General features: G+C 33.9%; 1 protein-coding gene and 3 long non-coding RNA genes across 6 annotated transcripts in view; 1 reads left to right on the forward strand and 3 right to left on the reverse strand.

Annotated features, from left to right (window-relative positions):
- Positions 1-15,043, reverse strand: part of fwd (phosphatidylinositol 4-kinase beta fwd) — a 117,183-nt gene extending 102,140 nt beyond the window's left edge. Inside the window, exon 1 of the mRNA XM_036364196.2 lies at positions 14,232-15,043. The gene's annotated coding sequence lies outside the window, so the exon portion shown is untranslated. The remainder of the gene's footprint in view (positions 1-14,231) is intronic.
- LOC138857850 (uncharacterized) lies at positions 1,398-8,161 on the reverse strand. The gene is made up of 2 exons (XR_011397057.1): positions 7,775-8,161; positions 1,398-1,626 (listed from the first exon to the last, which is right to left on the reverse strand). It is a non-coding gene; the product is annotated as an uncharacterized lncRNA (long non-coding RNA).
- On the reverse strand, positions 9,830-11,744 carry LOC138857720 (uncharacterized). 3 transcript variants are annotated; one of them, XR_011396903.1, is made up of 4 exons: positions 11,057-11,744; positions 10,340-11,002; positions 10,181-10,280; positions 9,830-10,076 (listed from the first exon to the last, which is right to left on the reverse strand). It is a non-coding gene; the product is annotated as an uncharacterized lncRNA (long non-coding RNA). The 3 variants fall into 3 exon arrangements; XR_011396904.1 differs by having other exon boundaries at positions 9,830-10,280; positions 11,068-11,744; XR_011396902.1 differs by having other exon boundaries at positions 9,830-10,280.
- Positions 15,044-18,397: 3,354 nt separating the features above from the next.
- LOC118681154 (uncharacterized) lies at positions 18,398-19,040 on the forward strand. Its single transcript, XR_004976843.2, has 2 exons — positions 18,398-18,895; positions 18,962-19,040. It is a non-coding gene; the product is annotated as an uncharacterized lncRNA (long non-coding RNA).
- Positions 19,041-19,969: the final 929 nt, after the last annotated feature.

Below are 19,969 nucleotides of genomic sequence, written 5' to 3' on the forward strand. Positions count from 1 at the left end.
CCAGATAAATATATATGTTTATTGGTTGCAAAAAGTAAGCGAAGCCATAAAACAACCAAGACAGAGGCAACGACTCGCTCTTCGCCATAAAATATGCATGCAAACATGTTTCGAACCATTCACTTTGTGGTTTCGTATCAAAAATTCACAACCAACAATTCGCAATCAGCATAAACACCGCTAACCACGAGCTATTACCTCAAACGGTAGTTGCGTAGATGCACATACTCGTACATGTGTGTGTGTGCCTGTGTGTATATGTGCGAATAGCCAGGCAGTTGCGTCAACTTTTCAAAAACATTAAATGATATTATAGAGTTAGTAAAAAATGAAAACGAGTTTGACGTTTGGCACAAATGCCAAAACAAAAGTGGCAAACCAAATCGCATAACAACTTGCTGTACAAAAACGGCAGGAAAAAATAGATATACAAACAAAAGTGCAGTTGAAAATAATATTTAAGCAATAAAAAGCAAGTCAACATTTTAATTGTGCTTCATTTTGAATGCTGGAAACGTTAACTAGTTCACAAGACAACAACAGCAAAAGCAATAACGAAAAAACGTTAACCAGATTGCTAAAAATAAATTAAATACAAAATAGCAAACATTCAAACAAAAATGGTGACGACAACAAAATAATATACGAGTGTGTGTCTTGATTTTTTAGGTGATTGCTGCGTGTTTGCAAAAAAAATTCAGTATTTATGCATCTATGTAAGTATTTCGCTTTTTGGCATTCCGCATAACATTTGATTTTGTTTCTGGTTTAACTTTTTGTTATTGTTGTTACCTTTACACACTTCTTTTCACATGCTTTTTGAATATTTGAACCAACACACATACAATATATAAATATGTATAAAAGTACGTATATAAATAATTTATTTATATATATCGCTGCCAGTTTATCGGCGCTAAATTAGCAACTGGAAATTAATATTTGTTGAGTTGGAACTGAGTAACAGTAGGTCGCAGCGATAGCAAGTGGGCAAAGTAGCAAAGCGACGATCGTAAAAGCAACTCAGAGCAAAATTCAAAATCGCTTCTTCACGTAAAATGTTCCCGAAGGCAGTACACTCGAATGCCTGTTTTCGCATTCGCTGATGCTGAATTGCCTCGCATAATATAATAATTGATCTTTGCCATTTTAGCCTCTTGGGCGTCAGTTGAGAGGGACAAGATTAATCTATGAGTTTGTTATTATTAGATCGATTTGTGGCAGATATTTTCAAAACAACCAATATTAAATTTATTCATATATACTATACTTGTAAATAATCGAGAGCAGCTGGCCATATAATGTGTGTAACCAGAAATCAGGCGCACTTCCACATCTGCCGCGCGTCAAAGCGATTCAAAGCCAATTTTTCGACTTAAATAATACACATTAAAATCTTTGCCTTCAATCGATAAATTAACTATTTGAATGCTACAATTTTCAAATTTACATAAACAAAACGAGCATACTTGCTGCAATAGCAATCAGTCTGACATCTGCTAGACACAATTCCATGCAATTACAATACTTGCGCACAACTTGGAAAATGTGTACACTAAAATATCCCCCTTCATACCTTTTCATCAATAAGTAAACATTACGTCCAATCTTTCAAATTCAAAATACCTGGAAGTAGAAGAAAAGAGTATGCATACAGTTAATAAAAAAAAACATTAACAGTAACGAAATTATGTTTAAATGTTAATAAATTCAGCAATTTCGAAGAAAGTTTTAGTACGAAAAATGTTTGCTGGGGATGTAAATATTGGGGATTGTTTTTCCTCATACTGAAGGTTTAATGGTGTAAAAACAATTTAAATGTAGATTACAGCTATAAACAATTGGGAGCTTATTATAAACGATAGCAATAGCAGAAATTTTTCGAAAATAAAAGTTTGCCTATGCTCTATCTGTAGTTTTAAGCGTCCCTCAGGCAGTAGTATCGAAATTATTCACGATCTTTGACAAGCATTTCCAAAAAATAATATAGAAAGAAATAGAAACCATTGACTTTGGTCCAGAACATTCCGCAGAATGATCTACATATTTTATAGTCAAAATTCTTTGGCGAAACATATTTTATCCTACATATACATACATATGTATATTTCACTGTTCGTCCCTTGAAGTAATTCACGAATAACCAAAATAAGAGATCTTATGGTCTGTGAGCAGAATGACTTAATCGTATTGATGTTTAAAATAAAAATAAATAAAAAATGTTAACTTTGGTTGCAACGAAGCGGGAATACCCTTCGCAAATAACGATGTTTCCATACAGCAACTTGATTTGGATCGTACAGTTCGTAGATTTGTTATAGAAAACAAACTATACTAAATTTCGCAAAGATATCTCGTCAAATACAAAATATTGCCATACAAGGACTTGACAGCGTTTGTTCAGTTCGTATGGCAGCTATATGCTATAGTGATCCGATCTGAACAATTTGTTCGTAGGCTGTACCGTTGTCGTTAACAATAATACATGCCAAATTTGGTGGATATGTTGCCGAATGATAGAGCTTTTCATACAAGCACTTTATTTCGATCGTTCAGTTTGTATGACAGCTATATGCTGTAGTGGTCCGATTTCGGCGATTCCGACAAATGAGCAGCTTCATGTGGAGAAAAAGCCGTGTGCAAAATTCCAGATCGATAACTTGAAAAATGAGGGACTTGTTCGCGTATACACAGACAAACAGACAGACGGACCTGGCTAAATCGACTTAACTAATCATGCTGATCATTTAGATAAATATTTTATAGGGTTTCGGACGTTTCCTTTTGGGTTTTACAAACATTCTGGCAAACTTATTATACCCTGTTCAGGGATTAAAAAAAAAACACGCGTCCTTCTCACAGAAACTATATTCTTAACTTCATGTAAAATAAAATGTTTTCGCTGAAATAAATGAATATTCGTCAGCACTTTTAAGGCAAATGCCTGAAATGTCAATTACTTGATTGAAAGTGTGATTTCAGTCTTTGTCCATAAAAGTTTCAACCATAAAAGCTAGACGTTCCAAAATCATTTAAATGAATTTAGAATACTACACGGTGACAAAAACCGGCAACAATTTACTTATTAAGCAACTTGCCAACTTGCAACTTATAATGTTAAGAGAACATGGCTATACAAATTTGGAGCCAAAAACCGGCAAAAGCCTTCGGCAACCGGCACACTAAAGAACGCGGAGTTGGAGCAGAAATGGCGATAAAAACTTTATTTGCAAACACATAAATATTTTAACTTTTACACTTCCAGCGAATAGCCAAGTAGGAGAAGCAGTAAAATATTCTAAATTCAGGTCGCTTCAAATTTGCAAAAGATAACATACAAAGATCGACCATCTGCTAATAAGCAACCTGATGTTACACTTGTACTCACGCCCCTGTATATGTATGAATTTACAAGTATGATAATTTGATTTGTGGGTCGTGCACTAACGCACAGCAGCAACAAAAAACTGGCAGTTGAACCGACAACATCTTGGAGCAGCCGACAACATCTTGTGCGGCATCGTAATTTTCTGTTGAGCTTGTAAAATTTTCATTAATCCTCTTCTTTTTACATAGCACCGCATAACATAATTTGCATAAGTAAGTGGAGCAGCAGCAGAGACAGCGACAGGATTGGAATGGAACAGAGGAAAATTGTGTAAAGTTGCCAGAAATGAGGGAATGAAGTGGGCGCAAGTGCTTGAGTGGGAAGAAAGGAACGCAGGCGTGTAAAAAAGGGCTACAAGTGAAACCGTCACAGCCCAGGAACCAGCGCCCTTCTCAGCACAGCTGCACGCTTTCCCGCTTTGCTGACAAACAACAGACGTTTTCATTGCTTTCCCGCTAGGCGTGGGAAATGGGACAAATTCTTGGGCGCACCGACAAACCAACGAATTCATAATAGCGCATACAAAGACGAGAAACGCTTAAATATTGAATGAATCCATACATATGTACGTGTGAACGCGGCTGCCAGTTGGCTCCGCCACATTCCGGTTGACACAAATTTCTTTATTTTATTGAAAATTATGAAAATCCACAAGCAAAATGCCTTCAAGGCAAATATGTATATGGTAGGCATACGATGCTAGACTGCTAGCAAGCAAAGCAGTTAGTCAGTCAGCCCGTCAGTTGGCCTACAATTCGGTCAGATGCCGCAGTGAGGGAGCGTTCGTCTGCCAGCTGCATTGTCAACGCTCCAACTCCAGTTGTTTCCTCAACAACAACAACAACAACGCAATATAAACTGTGGACGACGACACAATTCGGTTGTCAGCTGCCGCCAGACGCGACGGCTTCTAGCTTCTCCACCGTCACGCAGCTGAACTCTAACATCGCCGCCTATAACTGTGTGCTCAACTAACTATATACATACATACATATGTACGCATTAACGTTTTCGCATAGCTTAATGCATAACACATTAATATCATGTGTGCGCGCACATTAAGCACTTATTGCCTGGCCGTCAGTTTAGACTGAGTGATTTTATGTCACTTACTGCACTGAGAATAATTTTTTCGGTTCCGTTAAATAATAGTACTTTCGAAGTAAAGTTTAGCTAAGAATGCTTTTAAGTATTAGCTATCAAGTTTTGATTACAGCTTCTGTGAAACTAAACGAAAAAAAAACATTTTTTTCATATTTTGATAGGTTGTACCCTTTAAAAGAGAATTTCAAGTATTTTTGGAGTTACAGGATTTAATGTGTAGCCGCTCACTTCAATCAGCTCCCATCAGTTTATCTTTTGCAGGCGTTTTACTCAAAACTACATTTCTCAAATGTGCTTAAGAGATTACTCAGAGACAAATGATCCGATTCCTATACATTTTTTCTGCACGCTCTGTATCTACATAGTTTCCCATATTACAAGCTACTACTTTTTCTGTTCTGATTTGATCAAAAATTTGGACAGTCCAAAAAGACCTAAATTTTGGGTAAAATTTAACTTATTTTTAAGACATCACCATTTTGATTTTTTTTCGACCGTATCATTATAAGCACAATATTTGTAGTATAGAATTATTGCAACAGTGGAGGACACTTCTTTAGCGCAGCAGAAGATCGCGTATAACTCAAAAAAATTTTAATATTTTTCTACAAAATTTTTACTGTGTATTCTTAAAATATTTATAAACATACCGTAAAAATTTTAAAAGAACGGATGAAGTCGTTTTTTTTAATAGATTGCATGGGTCTTGTAACTTAGAAAAAAAATCGTTTTTCTAGATTTTTCTTATTTAAGCTACAACATTAGAAGATTTTTTTTTTGTTACACGTATATATATATGTAATGTTATTATATACAAAAATTAGCTTTAAAAAATTGCATTTAAAAATTAGTAAATTCAGTCTTTAACAGCGCCTTAACTAACAGCAGCGTCAGAAAAGGGTTTTCACGGTAGTCACTGTAACTTAGGTAACTTTTATTTGAAATCAAAATACCAAAAAAAATTTTTTGTTAGGTAGTTTAGTTCTGCTTGAACGAAGAATTAAAAAAAAAAACTTGAAAAATAAAAAAAGGTTTTTCACAAATCAAATGCACTTTAGCACTAAACGTATTACCCTCTTAACTGAATTGTAAATGATGAAAAAAAACCTTCGTTCAAGCAGTAGTGAAACATGTTTAAAAGATGTATGCAAAATTTCAAGTCGATCGGTTTATAAGTTATCGGTTATCGAGAAATTTTGACTACCGACTTCATAAAAGCAGTTTTGAGAAAAACTCGTTTAAAGTTGTATTTCAAATTACAATGCTTTACATTTAACTAATTAGGTATTTAAATCTTGCATACAAATATGTTTATAAAGATATCTTGTTATAATAATGTTGACGGTATTTCTCACCTACTTTCCCTTCAAAGTTGCAGAAATAGTCTCAAGTACGAGTCTCCATGGCCAACCGTCTATTTTTTTCACATACTTGTGCAGTGTTTTAAATAAAATAGACTGTTAGACATATACATATGCTCACGCATACTGGCTTTTACTAGCCCCAACAACTTTCGGTTGGAATGCAGAGGGTCATTAATGGATGCTTTGTGTTGTGCTTGTTGCTTATGATAAATGCTTAATAACTTCAAACAAAACTCAAATCGTTGCATTTTTACACAGACACATACACATAAACATGGGCTCATGGGGGGAAGAAGTATGTATTACGTCACGCTGCTTCCGCTTTGCTTTTGTAAAAAATTTGAAAAACTAAAAAAAGATAAAAAAAGAAGCAAAAACCAAAACAACACTAACGCACAGACTGCGACAAAATGAGTTACAAATACCAAAGATAAAAATTAATAAATGCAAATTAAAAACCGTAAAGCGAAACGAAAACGAGCATTTTGTGTGGAATGTGGCAGTACAAGCAGCAAATGAGGCGCAAAAAAGGAAACAAATGTCGGAGAATAATATTAATAACAATAAATAAAGGCGGAACACATACAGCCAAAGAAGCTATGTGTGCGTCTCCTGTGTCAAAGTCAGCTATGCATATATGTATATACGTATATGTACTTAGTATAAATATGTATAAGTATGTTTATATGACTTTTTTTTTGTGTTTTTGAGTAAACGCTTCGAAGCGACTCGACGCCACGGCAAAGCAAACAAACAAATAACTTAAGGGTCGAAAAACAAGCGGAAGGTTATGAGCGTGCGGGAACTGCAACTGCACTGCCAAAAAAGTAACATTGAGTTTGAAAGTCAAGTCAAAAAATAGCTAAACAAATTAGCAACGGAAATTTTAAAGCCATTTATAGCAGTTCGCTTGTGCCTATATGCCTAGCGCAGGTTTTCTAAGCACTTGTCGAGTTCTTATTTGCATTAGTTGGTACTCCTACCAGTTAGGAGAGAATAATTGCAGTTCTATAATTAACAACTCAAATTGATTGTTGACAACTCGATTGGTTGCATCGCAGAGAGGGCATTTCCTAAATTTCTCGAGTACGATACGAAAAGGTGCCCGTTTCGGCTAGCAACTTAATTTTTAACACATCAATTATTCTATTTATTTAAGTTAACTATATTTTAAGTAAGTTTGAGAGCAGTATGAAATATATACATATATACACCTTTTACACGACATCAGAGTAAGTGTACAGGGTCGCGGCATCGAGCAGCTACCCAACCAACCAGCTGTTTGCCGCCGCCGACGCCTGTCTCACAACAAACGCTTGAAATAACATTTATGTACGATGCATGGAAAAGAAAAAAGTAAAGAAGAATAAAAACCACAACAAATCAAAAAACAAATGTGTAAAACCGCAGCACGATCGTGTTTTGCGAGAATTTCATAACACGTTTTGAAGGTATTCGACAACGTCTCCTGCCTCCATCGGTACGTGTGCACCGGAGAAGTGCTCGCTTGAGGAGCTGTAAGCCGTACGATTGTAGAATGTTAAGTGACCGAGCGAGTCTTGTTTTCGGGTTTGTACAATTTCGCACGAACTACTTGTGTATTCGTAGCTTTTAGTTGTTGTTTCTGTTAGTGCTCATGAACGTGTTTTCTTTGTACTTTGCATGGGCGTTTGCTGATACAAAATAAAAAAATAAATAAATAAAATTTAAATTAAATAAAACTGTCGGAAGCGTTTAGATCGAAATCTGTACTTTCTTGGCTACTACTCGCAAACATGCACACTATTTCGAAAATAAAATTGAGTAGTAGAATTAAAATAAAATAATAAATAAGGCAGTTTCAAAATTATTTTAGAGATATGATTTAAATATGTGTTAATTAAGCCACAAGCACAGTTATTCACCAAATTTTGTTTACCGTGCCTTAATTTGTACTTATATGTATATGTAACACAGCTTAATTTATTATGTTCGCCAATTTTCTGTTTGCTCTTGGCACTGTTGTTTTGTTTTTATTTCGTTGTGCAAATATTGTTCTTTCTGACTTCTTGGGTTTTATTATCTTTACGCCTTTTGTGCTTTAAGTATTCGTGATGTCATCACTTAAAAGTAACCTGTCCGCACTGTTTTTTCAGCAGCCACTGAACGAAATTGCACTCATAACGAAATAAAGCATAGTTTTTGGAATTAACAAGTTGTACATGGGTATGTGTAGTATGTACAACGTTGGAATATGCATAAATATAGTAGGGATATTCAGAACGAACATGTTGATCTGGTAAATCGTTAGTTGATACTGCGTTAAAACACTTTACTGTGAACATACTTTTTGCTTTATCTCGTAAGAAACTACCGAATAACGACTAACGAGTCAACAAAGCTGGTGTGTGAATACCCTAGTATATGTTTAACTGTTCAAGGTTAATTTAAGTTTGACGCGAACATACTTATCTAAAATAACTGCGTGCAAAATGGATTATCATCCTGCATGAAGGTACATATATTGTGTTTTAATAAATTAATTCATAAATAAATTAAATGCTTTAATGGAAGGAATCAATCAGACATTTTGTATTTACTTCATTATTGCATCAACATTTGGATTTACAGATATAAACATAAATTTCCATTATAAATATATTCATTACTAAAGACATCTTCTGATACACTCTCTAAAAACGTACGTCAGATATAACTTCCAGTTCACAATAATCATAGGGTTTCATTTTCTTCTACAGCCGGTTCTACGTTACCGGAATTGAACCGGATTTTTTCTGCCCAAAGGCTTTTATTTCGAGTATATCATTTACGCCCTGTTCATATCAATAAAAACTTAAATCCTAATAACTAATGGGTTCATGTTTATAAAATCGACACTTGCCGGAATCTATAGTTTTGAAGCAGGAAATACGAGAGAGAGTGAAAAGCATACAAACAAAGGTACAAACACATTAACTGAAAATCATTAAAAATTTGCAAATCGGTTTGTACACCGCTGGCTTAAATAAAAACAAAAATAAAACATCTTTCAAATATCACCTTTTTCGCAAATTTTTTAACCAAGTGTTTGGGGGTTTCCATCATAACTTGTTTGGTTGAGATCCGTTGAAACGTACGCACCTCAGCAAAGCCGTTGAGCACCGGAAATTCGCATTGGGCGAACAAAACAAAACGAAAATGGAGAAGAAAAAGTGAAAGTAACGCTGGCTGGGTGAGGACAACACCTGAAGAGGATTATACAAACATACATAAGTGAGACAGACGCGCAAAACGTGTTGAATTTAAATACGCTTATTGAAGCTGTTAAAATGGTGGGGGAGAGAAGAAACGAGTGACGAAAAGCTGAGAGCTGAAAATAAATTCGATATGTGCAAAGGGGGGCTTGCAGAAGGCGTAGCGTTTGACAATGAAGCACAGCCAACTGTCAACAGAAATGGAAATATGGCAACATATATGTACTTGTACACAATGTAATATTCAAATCAAAACATATAAGTAATTTTATTTGCAAAAAGCAGACATTTGTCTGTACATTGAAAGAGAAATTAGTTAGTATTAAAAAGAAAATCGGCACTAAGGTGTAAAAACTGTGATTTACCGGAAAATGTCAAGCTACCTGATATTGTTCAATAAAAAATCGTAAAGCTCGAAGCGCAATTCGATTATTAATAACTGTTTGTACTCGAACCGGAAATCGCCGGGTTAAAATTTCAGGAATTTATCAAAAGCTTTTGTAAGAAAATAACAACAACTATGCCCCCATAACTTTAATGGACCTTTAAAAGTAAATAAGAATTTCAGAAAAAATTAATTTTAAGTTTATGATGGTTAAGCAACATCTTTAATTATTAACAAAGAAATAAATAATTAAAACGTTGGGCATCATTGCATTGTGGAGTAGAGCATCATTAGCATTTTTGAGGGTTTAAGAATTCTGCAAATTTTAATAATTGTTTTCAAACAATAGCGAGCAATAAAATTTTGAAAGTCCCTTAGGTATTTATTAGAGTTATGAGAAATCATTTTTTTTTAAACATCTCTATATCTTTCCCGATAGTTTCATAAGAAAAATACATTGTAATATGGTAAATTTTTTGTGATTTCTTTACAACATAAACCTTTCCGCTTACTGTATGAAAACTCAAAACGCACACCGTCAATTAAAATAGCCAAACCAGAGACCGCTTAAGCCTGCCAAAGTTATGGTTGCCAAACTATTTCTATAATAATAATTGTTATAAATGGAGTCGGAAGAAGCATTTGGAATTTTCAAACATTTCAAACGCTTGCGTTGATGTTTCTTGTTTTCAACAGAGCTCATTACCTGCTTATAACTTCCTCGTATTGGGTGTTATAAAGAGAAACGGTAAATGTGAATTCCGAGACTGCCAAAAATTACCGGAAAGTCCGCATAACACGTGCACCTTAATTGTAGTTTACAAGCGTTACGTATCAACAAAAATAACAACAAGCACTCACATACCCACAAACGAACAACTTCCTATGCGATTGGGCCCCACAGCGGACCGCACAAACGAAATCCACCGTTTGCGTCACCCGCCCGCCAACGTCAGCCCCAAGCGACCGACCATTAATTTGATCATTCATAGAGCAATGAAAATGAAAAGTTGCTGCGCCGCCAACATCAGCTAAGGTAGCCACGACAACAACAATAGCAATTTCGTATATTTTTATTCATTTACTTAATGTTGCTAATGTTGTTGTTTCTGTTGTAACACCGACTATTGTTTTGATTGCTTTTGCTGACGTGAAACGGAATGAAGCGGAACGGGTTTTCTTTCGCCATTGCTTCGGTCATGTCTGCAAACAGCAGTCTCTTGCTGCCGAGTTGTTGCTGCAGTCGCTATTTAGCCAGCTAGCGGTACGCTCTACTCGCTTGTTCTTGAAAGAGTTCAACGACTTTTCGCTGTAGAACACAGATATTTTTCCATTCAGTAATAGCTTTTGCTTGTACATACAACCAAATCTGGTGCTATATATCTGCTATATATTTACATATATGTTTGGACATATGTAAGCATGTCTGCGGCTGCTTTGCCGTTGCAGCGATCACTTGGCGTCGATGAAGTGGAACTGATGAGCTTTTCTTCCAACAGGGGACAATGGTAGCGGCAAAGCGAATGAACTGAAAACCAAAATAATGCATAAAAGCATTCGACAACATAAAAATATGTCATACTAAACACACACAGGTACATAAACACATACAAATTTATATCATTCATTAATAATTTTGATTTCCAGTATTTGTCAATGCTAGCCTTACAAATTCTTACATTATTACTATTACTATTTTGACAATGATTTCAGCTTTGTTTTGTTTTGCTTTTTTGATAGATTTTTAAATGCTATCAATTTGTTGCATAACATAAAAGTTAATATCCCAATAATAGCAATTTTTAATTTTTAATTTTAGCCAGCTTTGCTTATTTTCAGATTTTATTAGTCAAAGTAATTAATATAAATTTTGGTGTTGGCCAACGGTCCCAGTAGTTTGCTGCAATCAACATTCACTGAATAATTTATTGCCTCAGTGCGTCTTACGCTTTGTGGCAAGCCAATGCGACACTTCAGTGTGTTCCAATGAAAGTATGTTTATATGTGGAAATAAATAAAAACAAATTACGTCCAATCGAAACCAATTTATGTGCACATATGTATGTATTTATAAACATACTTGCACACATATGCATATACATTGTATATCGGTATAGGTATGTAAATATCACTGTTTTAGCCACAATTTAATGATTTTTAAAGATAGTCTGTGTATCAAACCAATCAAAATACTCAAATTCTTAAATAAAAGTATAAAAATATTATTCGCCCTGGTTTGTACATATGTAAATAATTATATACTATGTGTATATATGTATATAATTTGATGTTCTTGCTTGCTTTTCATATATCTTGAATTGACGCTTTTCTATATAAAAAAAAGACCCTACAAGTTTTAAGCGATCTCTGAACAGCTACTGTACTTGATAAGCTTGTTCATGCGAAAATACAGTTTCAGCCCTGGATCTCAGCTACTTTATAACTCTCTACTTTACTTATTTAAATTATTATTTCTAAATTCTGTGTATATCAAAAGAAAAATTCACAAAAGAAGTTTAAAGCGTTGACTGCTTTACATTTTTATTTTAAAACATATATAAATATATTTATATGAAAGATCTATAAATACTGATTTACAATACATATATACTACATAAAAATTATAAAATAAGTGTTTTAATACAGATGACTCAGCCGAGTTTATATAAAATATAGTTTGAATAAAACAAGAAATTCGCACAAGTGTTGATGAGTGGAAGGGCATCAGTTCAAGCTGATAAGCAGTCACAAAAGCGCAGCTAATAAAAGAACAACAAAAACTACACTTACTATACTTAAACACTTGTGGAAATGTACGATTCGTTCATTCACCGATTGACTGAAAGACTGACCGATTGTACTTTACGAAGTTATTTGTGTCTTGGTGGTTAGATCAACACAAAAATCGACAAATTAAAAGAAAAAGCTTTTATTATTTTTTCTTGTGTATAGTATGTATTTATGTGTTGGTCATCCATACAAAAAATATATTGATTTCGACGAAACTTTTGCAACAAATGTTTGTTTTTCATTGGCGTATTTAAGCAATTTACGCTTTGTTTCATTTAATTATTTTGTGTAGCTTTCTTTTTGCCACATATTCGCTTCATTCGTTTTGTTATTGTTTTTGTGCATTTAATTCGAATGAATTGTGGCAGTTGTTTATATTTGCTTTGGCGCAACGCTGGCATTTTCTGTGTGGCAGCCAGTGTTGCCACATAAGAAATTCTTTGGGTATCAAAACACATACCAAATCTAATGCAAAAATACCAATTTTTTTCAATATCAGAACATTAGCTTTTATTTCACGTTTGGAAAAATATTTAGATACAAATAAACCTTAGAGATCATTCAAATTTAGCTACACCTAATGCACACCCTTCCTTTTCTACAAGTAAATCGAATATTCACTACAAAAATTGTAAATTTGTTAATTGACATGTTGCAAACGTTTAATAGTTTTTGCTTACTACGGAAGTTCTAGGTATTTCGTTGTTATACTCAAACGTAAAACAGTTGAGGAGTATATATTAAAAAATACATATTTAAAGTAAAACTAAAATATTTACTTAACCATGAAGCATCTTTTTATTTCATTTAATGCATGAATGCGATCAAATATCAAATTTTTCTATCCATCTTGAATTTACAGTTTCAATTATCGCTAGATCCTCCATGCACATGGTTTCCACTCATGACTATTTATCAGTTAGTATGAATAACAAGCAATAACATAAATTTTTCTTTAAGTTAGCAAATCTTAAGACTAACTTTCATTGTGAATACATCTGGTATAAAATATTGCATACCAAAACTTTTTGTCTACCAATCAAGCTACCAATTGCAAATGAGAATATCAATTTTGGTGTAACCGGACCAAAACGGCAAATCTGGTGGCATCACAAGCTGAGGAGAAAGTGTTGGAGAAAAATCATTGCCTAGTGCGATTAAAAATGTGAAAATCGAATGCTGGCAAACGAAGCGCGCTATTTATTTAAATATTAAGTACTTACACACATACATAGGTATGTAAAAAGATGTTAATGTGCAGTTTTGTGCAAAACTTTTGTAACACTTTTAGAAAGCAAGAATGTATTAAATAAATATATATAAACATGATTTCCCAACAATTTAAAAATTAAAATTTTTTGTTCTCTGTTTTTTCACATCATAACCAAACGTCAGAAGAATATCAAAATCTCAAATTGCTGGAATGGGTTATGATATGATATATGCTGTTTTGCTCTATAAATAAAAAGCAGTTTAACAAATTATAGTCCAAGCATGCTGATGAATAAAATATTGAGCTGAAACAAAATCGCATCTCAACAATTACAATTTGAGCAACTGGAAATGAGATTATTCTCAATTGGAAGTTTATTGAAGAAGAGTGGCAAAAACTACAGGATTGTAGTCAAACGAGAATTACCGTGGAAATTGCAAAAGAAAAAATCACAAACAGAGTAGAATAACAAACAAAATGGGGATGTATTGCAAAAAACGCCCTTTTTCAGCTCAGCACAAACTGGCTCTGGCTATGACCGAAACGCAGCTGCACAAAAGTAGCACGTTTTGCTAACCGCGTAAGCTATACAAAGCAGACTCCTCAGGCTCTTTCATCATTTTATCTATTTACTTTGTACACAGCTTGTCATCTTGCACGCTGAGATTTTTTTAGGTGTAGCTACCTGAAATTTCAACGAGTAGGCGTTGCTACTATATTCTTTACTTTGCTTCACAGTTGTATTCAAACTCACCTTGTTTGCTGCTACTATTATGAAAAACCTTGAACGTCCACTTTTTGCGCCAAAATCTTAGTTTTTTTTTGGTTTTTGGTTATACAAACTGCATCACTTAAAAAATTTGACGACGAACGAAAATGTTTCCGCAATTTTACAACGTCGTATTTTTTGTGTTACAAATCTTTTAGTTTAGCCTTTTCAATTGTTGCTTCTTTTCAACTTCACCACTACTTTTAACAATGCTAAATCACAATTTTCCACTTTCACTTGGCTTCATTCGCACTTTGTTAAATTTATCAGCTTACACTTTACATTAACTTTGCATTTGTAAATAACATTATTATATACGATTCACTCCTATTTGTTTTCATCTTTGAAATTATCTACGTTTCGCTGTAAACTTTGCATTGTTTTCCACTTGATTCACAAAAACACTACACTTCTGAACTCACTATATTATTCTTTACCTTAATTGTAGTTAAGGTTTGTGCACTACCAGCTGCTGCTGTGCTTGTAGTTAGGTGTTAATTTTAATAAAAAAAAATTTAGCAACACACTAGCAAACTTGCGATTCGTTTCTCAACGCAAACGGATTTCAATCGAAGTCGGTTTTGCTATTCGCACTTCCTCATAAATGACACAAAATTAATGCTAATCTTCGCTGCGTTTTTATTGTATACCGTTCGTAGGCAAATACTTTTGCCCAATTCGTATCTTTACTGCCTGATATTGATAAAGAATTATTTAATTTTATAATTTATCGAAAATTTTCGCTTGAAATTATTTTTATGACCACTCACGAGTACAATTCACTCAAAACTGCGCCGTGAACAAGCGGCAACTGCGGCGCTGACCATCACTACATGCTGGCGTCGCAAATGTGAGTGGAAACGAAGTTCCCACGTGAGAGAGAAATTTAAGTGAAGAGAATGCCTTTGAGAAATGTTTTGCAACAAAAACGAATATACGGCAAGGATGTGTTGTTAAAATTGTTGTAAATGGATGCCAATCCACTCACTTTGTATCTTTCCTTTCTTTTTAGGTGTAAAAAATGCATCTCTGACTAAAACCACTCATTAAAATATTGGAATGGAATGTCACTCGTGAGAACCGTGGTTCTCAATTAGGGAGTTTTTTTCATATTCTTCTGCTCTCTTGAGCGGCTATTTCTTGTTTGCATACAAAATGGTGCTTCTGTCAGAGAACGTTGAATTTTTTTTAGACCTTCTCTGCTTCTGTTTTGCTTTCGCTTTTCCGTTTTGTGTTTATTGCAGTTAACGTATATCATAGAGAAGGTCCAACTACGGACAAGCGTGTGAATTGTCAAAAAACAAAATAAAATCGCTGAGCGTGTTTCACCACAGCTAGCTCGGAAGGAGAAATTTTAACAGTGATAATATTCAATAACACTCTCTGCTTATATCTTTATATGTTTATTATATGCAATCATATATATTGATATGAATATTTGTATTGTATGTAATTTTCGAATTTTTATAAACACAAGATAATGATAACATTCTAATTAAATTATGTAATTTTCAAAGTAATATTTATGTTCAATGTGCAAATAAGACCTACTTTTTATATATTTCTTATGTTTGATAATATAATATACTTTCATATATATTCATACATGCGATATGTATACTATATATATGTCATACTATCATAATATACTATAAACTTAATATATTGCAATAGTAATTATATAAATCCTACCTTTCATCATTTAAAACTTACATATTATATTTATTCGCATGTATCATTCACATATGTATGTATGTATGTACGCAGTTTACCGCATTCAAATCTCGATGTTATCACTTATCAGTAATAACATCTAAACGGAAGGGAATAAATATGCCCTTAAGAAAATAAACATTATTTTTACAAGATGATTTTCTTAATCAGATTTCATTAACAAACATACTAGACCGACACTAGCTCAATTTATGTAAAAACTGTCTAGTGAAATTATTTCGTTTTTGATCCGATTATTCGTGTTTTTCGGAAACATTTAAATTGAGGAAGTTACTCTTTTCTCTTCTGGATCCAGCTTATACAAAAACGTTGTCTTAACTAACACACTTTATCGCAATTTGAAGCTTTCGAACCCTCAGTATGGTCGATAATATGTAGCATTAGAATAATTTAAATGTTCTCTATAAACTTAAAGGGTTGTGTCCAAATTTTTTGTGATTTTTGTTTTTAAGAGGAGTTTAATTTAATTTAATTTGTTGTTGAATTGGTTGCACTTTAATAATTGGTTATTCACTTTTAAAAATTTTTGATTCCCTTGTTATTTTGAATATTAGTCCATTTACTCGATAAAACAATTAAATCTGAATTAAACGCCAATTACAAATGAAGCTTTATCTGATGATGGTTGAATGTAAGAGTATGTTTGTACAAACATATGAATGTATGTATATCTAGGACTGACTGCCGATGGCCTACAGCCAGTAACCAATAATTTGTGGACCTATAAACTTGTATACAATCGCCAAAACAATCCAGACAATGTATTATATACATATGCATGCATGTGTGTGTATCTACATGCACAATGGCGCTAAAGCCAATACAACCATTAAACATATCCAATAAACGGAAGCGGTATTTACAAAAATTAAAATCGCCCCATAAACAGAATTGTAAACAATCGTATCAGATTGCAAAATATTTTCCGGGGTGTGGTGCAGAGCAGTATGGGTAAAATGCGGTCTGAATATGGTGACTCAACGCTCAAAAGCACTTACTATTTGACCGAATCTAAGAAGGGGTAGCAAAATGCCCATGCACCCTACCACCCAGCCACCAAACTGCTCGGCGTACGCAATGCGTGCAACTAGCCAAGCCAGTCAGCCGTCAAGCAGAACATGCGCGAAAATTCGACAAGTGCTGCGTGTCGGTTAGCACCCAACGAAAACAATCGCCCATCCATTCATTCAAATTCACGACCGCAATCCACACAAGAGCTCCAACTCCTCATAACTTCACCATAAAGTAGCATGTTTTGTAAGTTGAAAGATGTATGGTTGTCATGTGCTACGCTGCGTCCTGAGCTAGGGTTGGGTTTTAAGTGTTGGTGGGTGGATTACTCAGTTACAAGGCAATGTTGTTTCATGAAGGGAGTGCCACGTTGACACACTTTTGTGAATGCATCCTCGCGCATTCCACATCGGCAACTTTAAATCTAGCTTCCCACCACTGCTCATTGAATTAACTTGGGTAGAATTTTAGTTATACTCATGTGTATAAAAATTACGATACAGTGAGTCCAATTGACGCCACCAACGTCGTTGTTCAACGGGCGAGATGCATATATGTCGTTATATCTATAGCAATCACACAGAACTCCAATCATCAAAATCTTATAATTAAATCAAAATATCTCAGACTCGGATTTATGGTATATACCGTGTGGAGGGCAAACTATCCCCAATGTCCCTGAGATAAAGAAAATTCTGGCAAAGGAGAGATCATTAAAGAACATAAAGTTGTATGCTGAGATTCATTTTTTCCGCAAACAAGACACTAGGTTGCAACCATTAGACGAATAATTGGACGAGCAGACAGGACGACACAAATGGAGATTTTAATTTACAAAATGCAAGTACAGTATTGGTGAATATAACGGAACAATTATTGTTTTTTGCATGAGTAACTCTTTAAATGTGAAATTAAATAATAAAATGTGTAATAAAAAACTATTTTAAAATACAAAAAAGGTAACAGTACTTACACTAACTAAACTAGAATTTAATAATTAAAGTTTCGTGCTAATATTTGGAGAAAAACTGTGTTTGCCCGCATATATACTAATGTATGGAGATGCGAATGAGTCATTCAAATATCATACAGTTTTCCCAAATTCTTGCAAAACTACATATACATATGTATTTAAGAATGTATGCATGTATGTATATGTTTAGATATATTACTGCATTCTATGACGAATTTTTGGTTAATTTCCTTGTTTTTGTCTGCTTCCCTGTCTGCACATATAAAGGCCAGAAAAACTATAAAATCGAATAGATTTGATGTGACGAAAGATATTCAGCTTTAATGTTTGCATAAAGAGAATTCCACCACTTCCTCGTTCATTCATGCGAAGAAGTAACTTATTAGTGTGACATTTCGGGGAGTTGAATAGTTACTTTTGTAAATGGGGGATTGAGGAAAATGGGGATGAGGGAAAAAAGTTCTAATAACAGGAGTATGTACGATGAGTAATTTTGCCCCATAATATTTGTGATGAACTTAATAAATCTGTATAGCCGATGGAACTGAAATTCTCATTAGGTTAATAATATTATAAGGTTTGTAAGCATTTCCATTGAATTGACGGTTGCCTTGGGTTACCCGATTTCTGTTTCCAATTATCAGTTGGCCCTTGGACAACAAAGACAAACTTCCAAGCGTATTTCTATCATTAAAACGTGTCGCATGAAAATACATTAATGGCTTGAAATTAGGTGGATCTTTCGTGTGTTAGATAACGTCAAGACGGATCCCACAAATGGAAAGATAAGCTCAACCAATTATGTGACCGCGTACAGAAAAACATGTGCCAGTTATATATGTATGTATGTTTTTCCAATCTATACCTTAAAATTCCTTTGAGGTCGTGAAGCTGACGTCATCGTCGGTGTTGAACAACACATTGTACATATGTATGCTCGAAATGAAAGCGAATTCGTAGCGAAAAGTTTGTAAAGTGTAAATTTGTATATTTACAGCGTTCCAACACCCTGGAGTGAACGAAACAAAATGCGGTTGAGAGCATAAACTCGACACCAACCAAAAGTTCCCCTAGGAGATCTGTATGTTGTATTTATGCACATACATATGTGTATGCATATTAGGAATATATATGTGTGGTAACGGCATTATCTGACACAATAAGAGATTGTGCATTCATTAGATAGCCGCGTTGATTTTATTGTTTTTGTTCATGAGGCTACAACACACTTCGGGTTTACCGCGAAATTTTTCGTTAAGTATTAGAAAAATATTTTTCGATACTCCGTACACCCCACAACTGCAAGCAAACCCAAAGGGAGACGTACATATATAGAAATATATTATACTATACATATATTCACACATAACGATAGGGTTGTTGTTTTGCTTATGTTACTCATATTAAAAAGTATATTTAATTAAAATTTAAAATATATATACATATATGGTATATATATAAATATATTTAAATATGTATGTATATGCTATACTTTCGAGCTTATAACCGTCAGCTCTATGTAACAAGAAGAACCATTATTTATATGCGATAAAAGCTGTCCAGATTCTTGAAATTATTTGAGGTGACCTGGACTATATCTACTAATGTTTCTATATAATATTTTTGCAATTTTTCTAAATTATTTCATTTATTAATAAATTGATTTACGTGATATCATGCTGGTAGTTATAGAAATCTCAAAAAATGAAAACATTTTACCAAAGCTTATAGTTTTAGAGCTTGGAAAAGTCTCCTCTGCATTTAAAATACTTTACTCAAAACAACTTCACTTCAAGTTGATAATAACAAACTTACATCTTTAATAAAAAACATTTCTTATACGGATTTCGGCATATTTGGAGGAAGTATTAAAGCTGGGGACAATTTAGCTTAGTACGCTTACCAAACTAGAGCTTAAAGAAATTCTCACCTTCTGTGTACTTGGACCTATACCACTAAATTATGAATATTCTTCAAATTTTGTAAAAGAAATTCGTTGTTCTTG

The sequence above is a fragment of the Bactrocera oleae genome, chromosome 6, assembly GCF_042242935.1.
Source record: "Bactrocera oleae isolate idBacOlea1 chromosome 6, idBacOlea1, whole genome shotgun sequence".
NCBI classification, from domain to species: domain Eukaryota; kingdom Metazoa; phylum Arthropoda; class Insecta; order Diptera; family Tephritidae; genus Bactrocera; species Bactrocera oleae.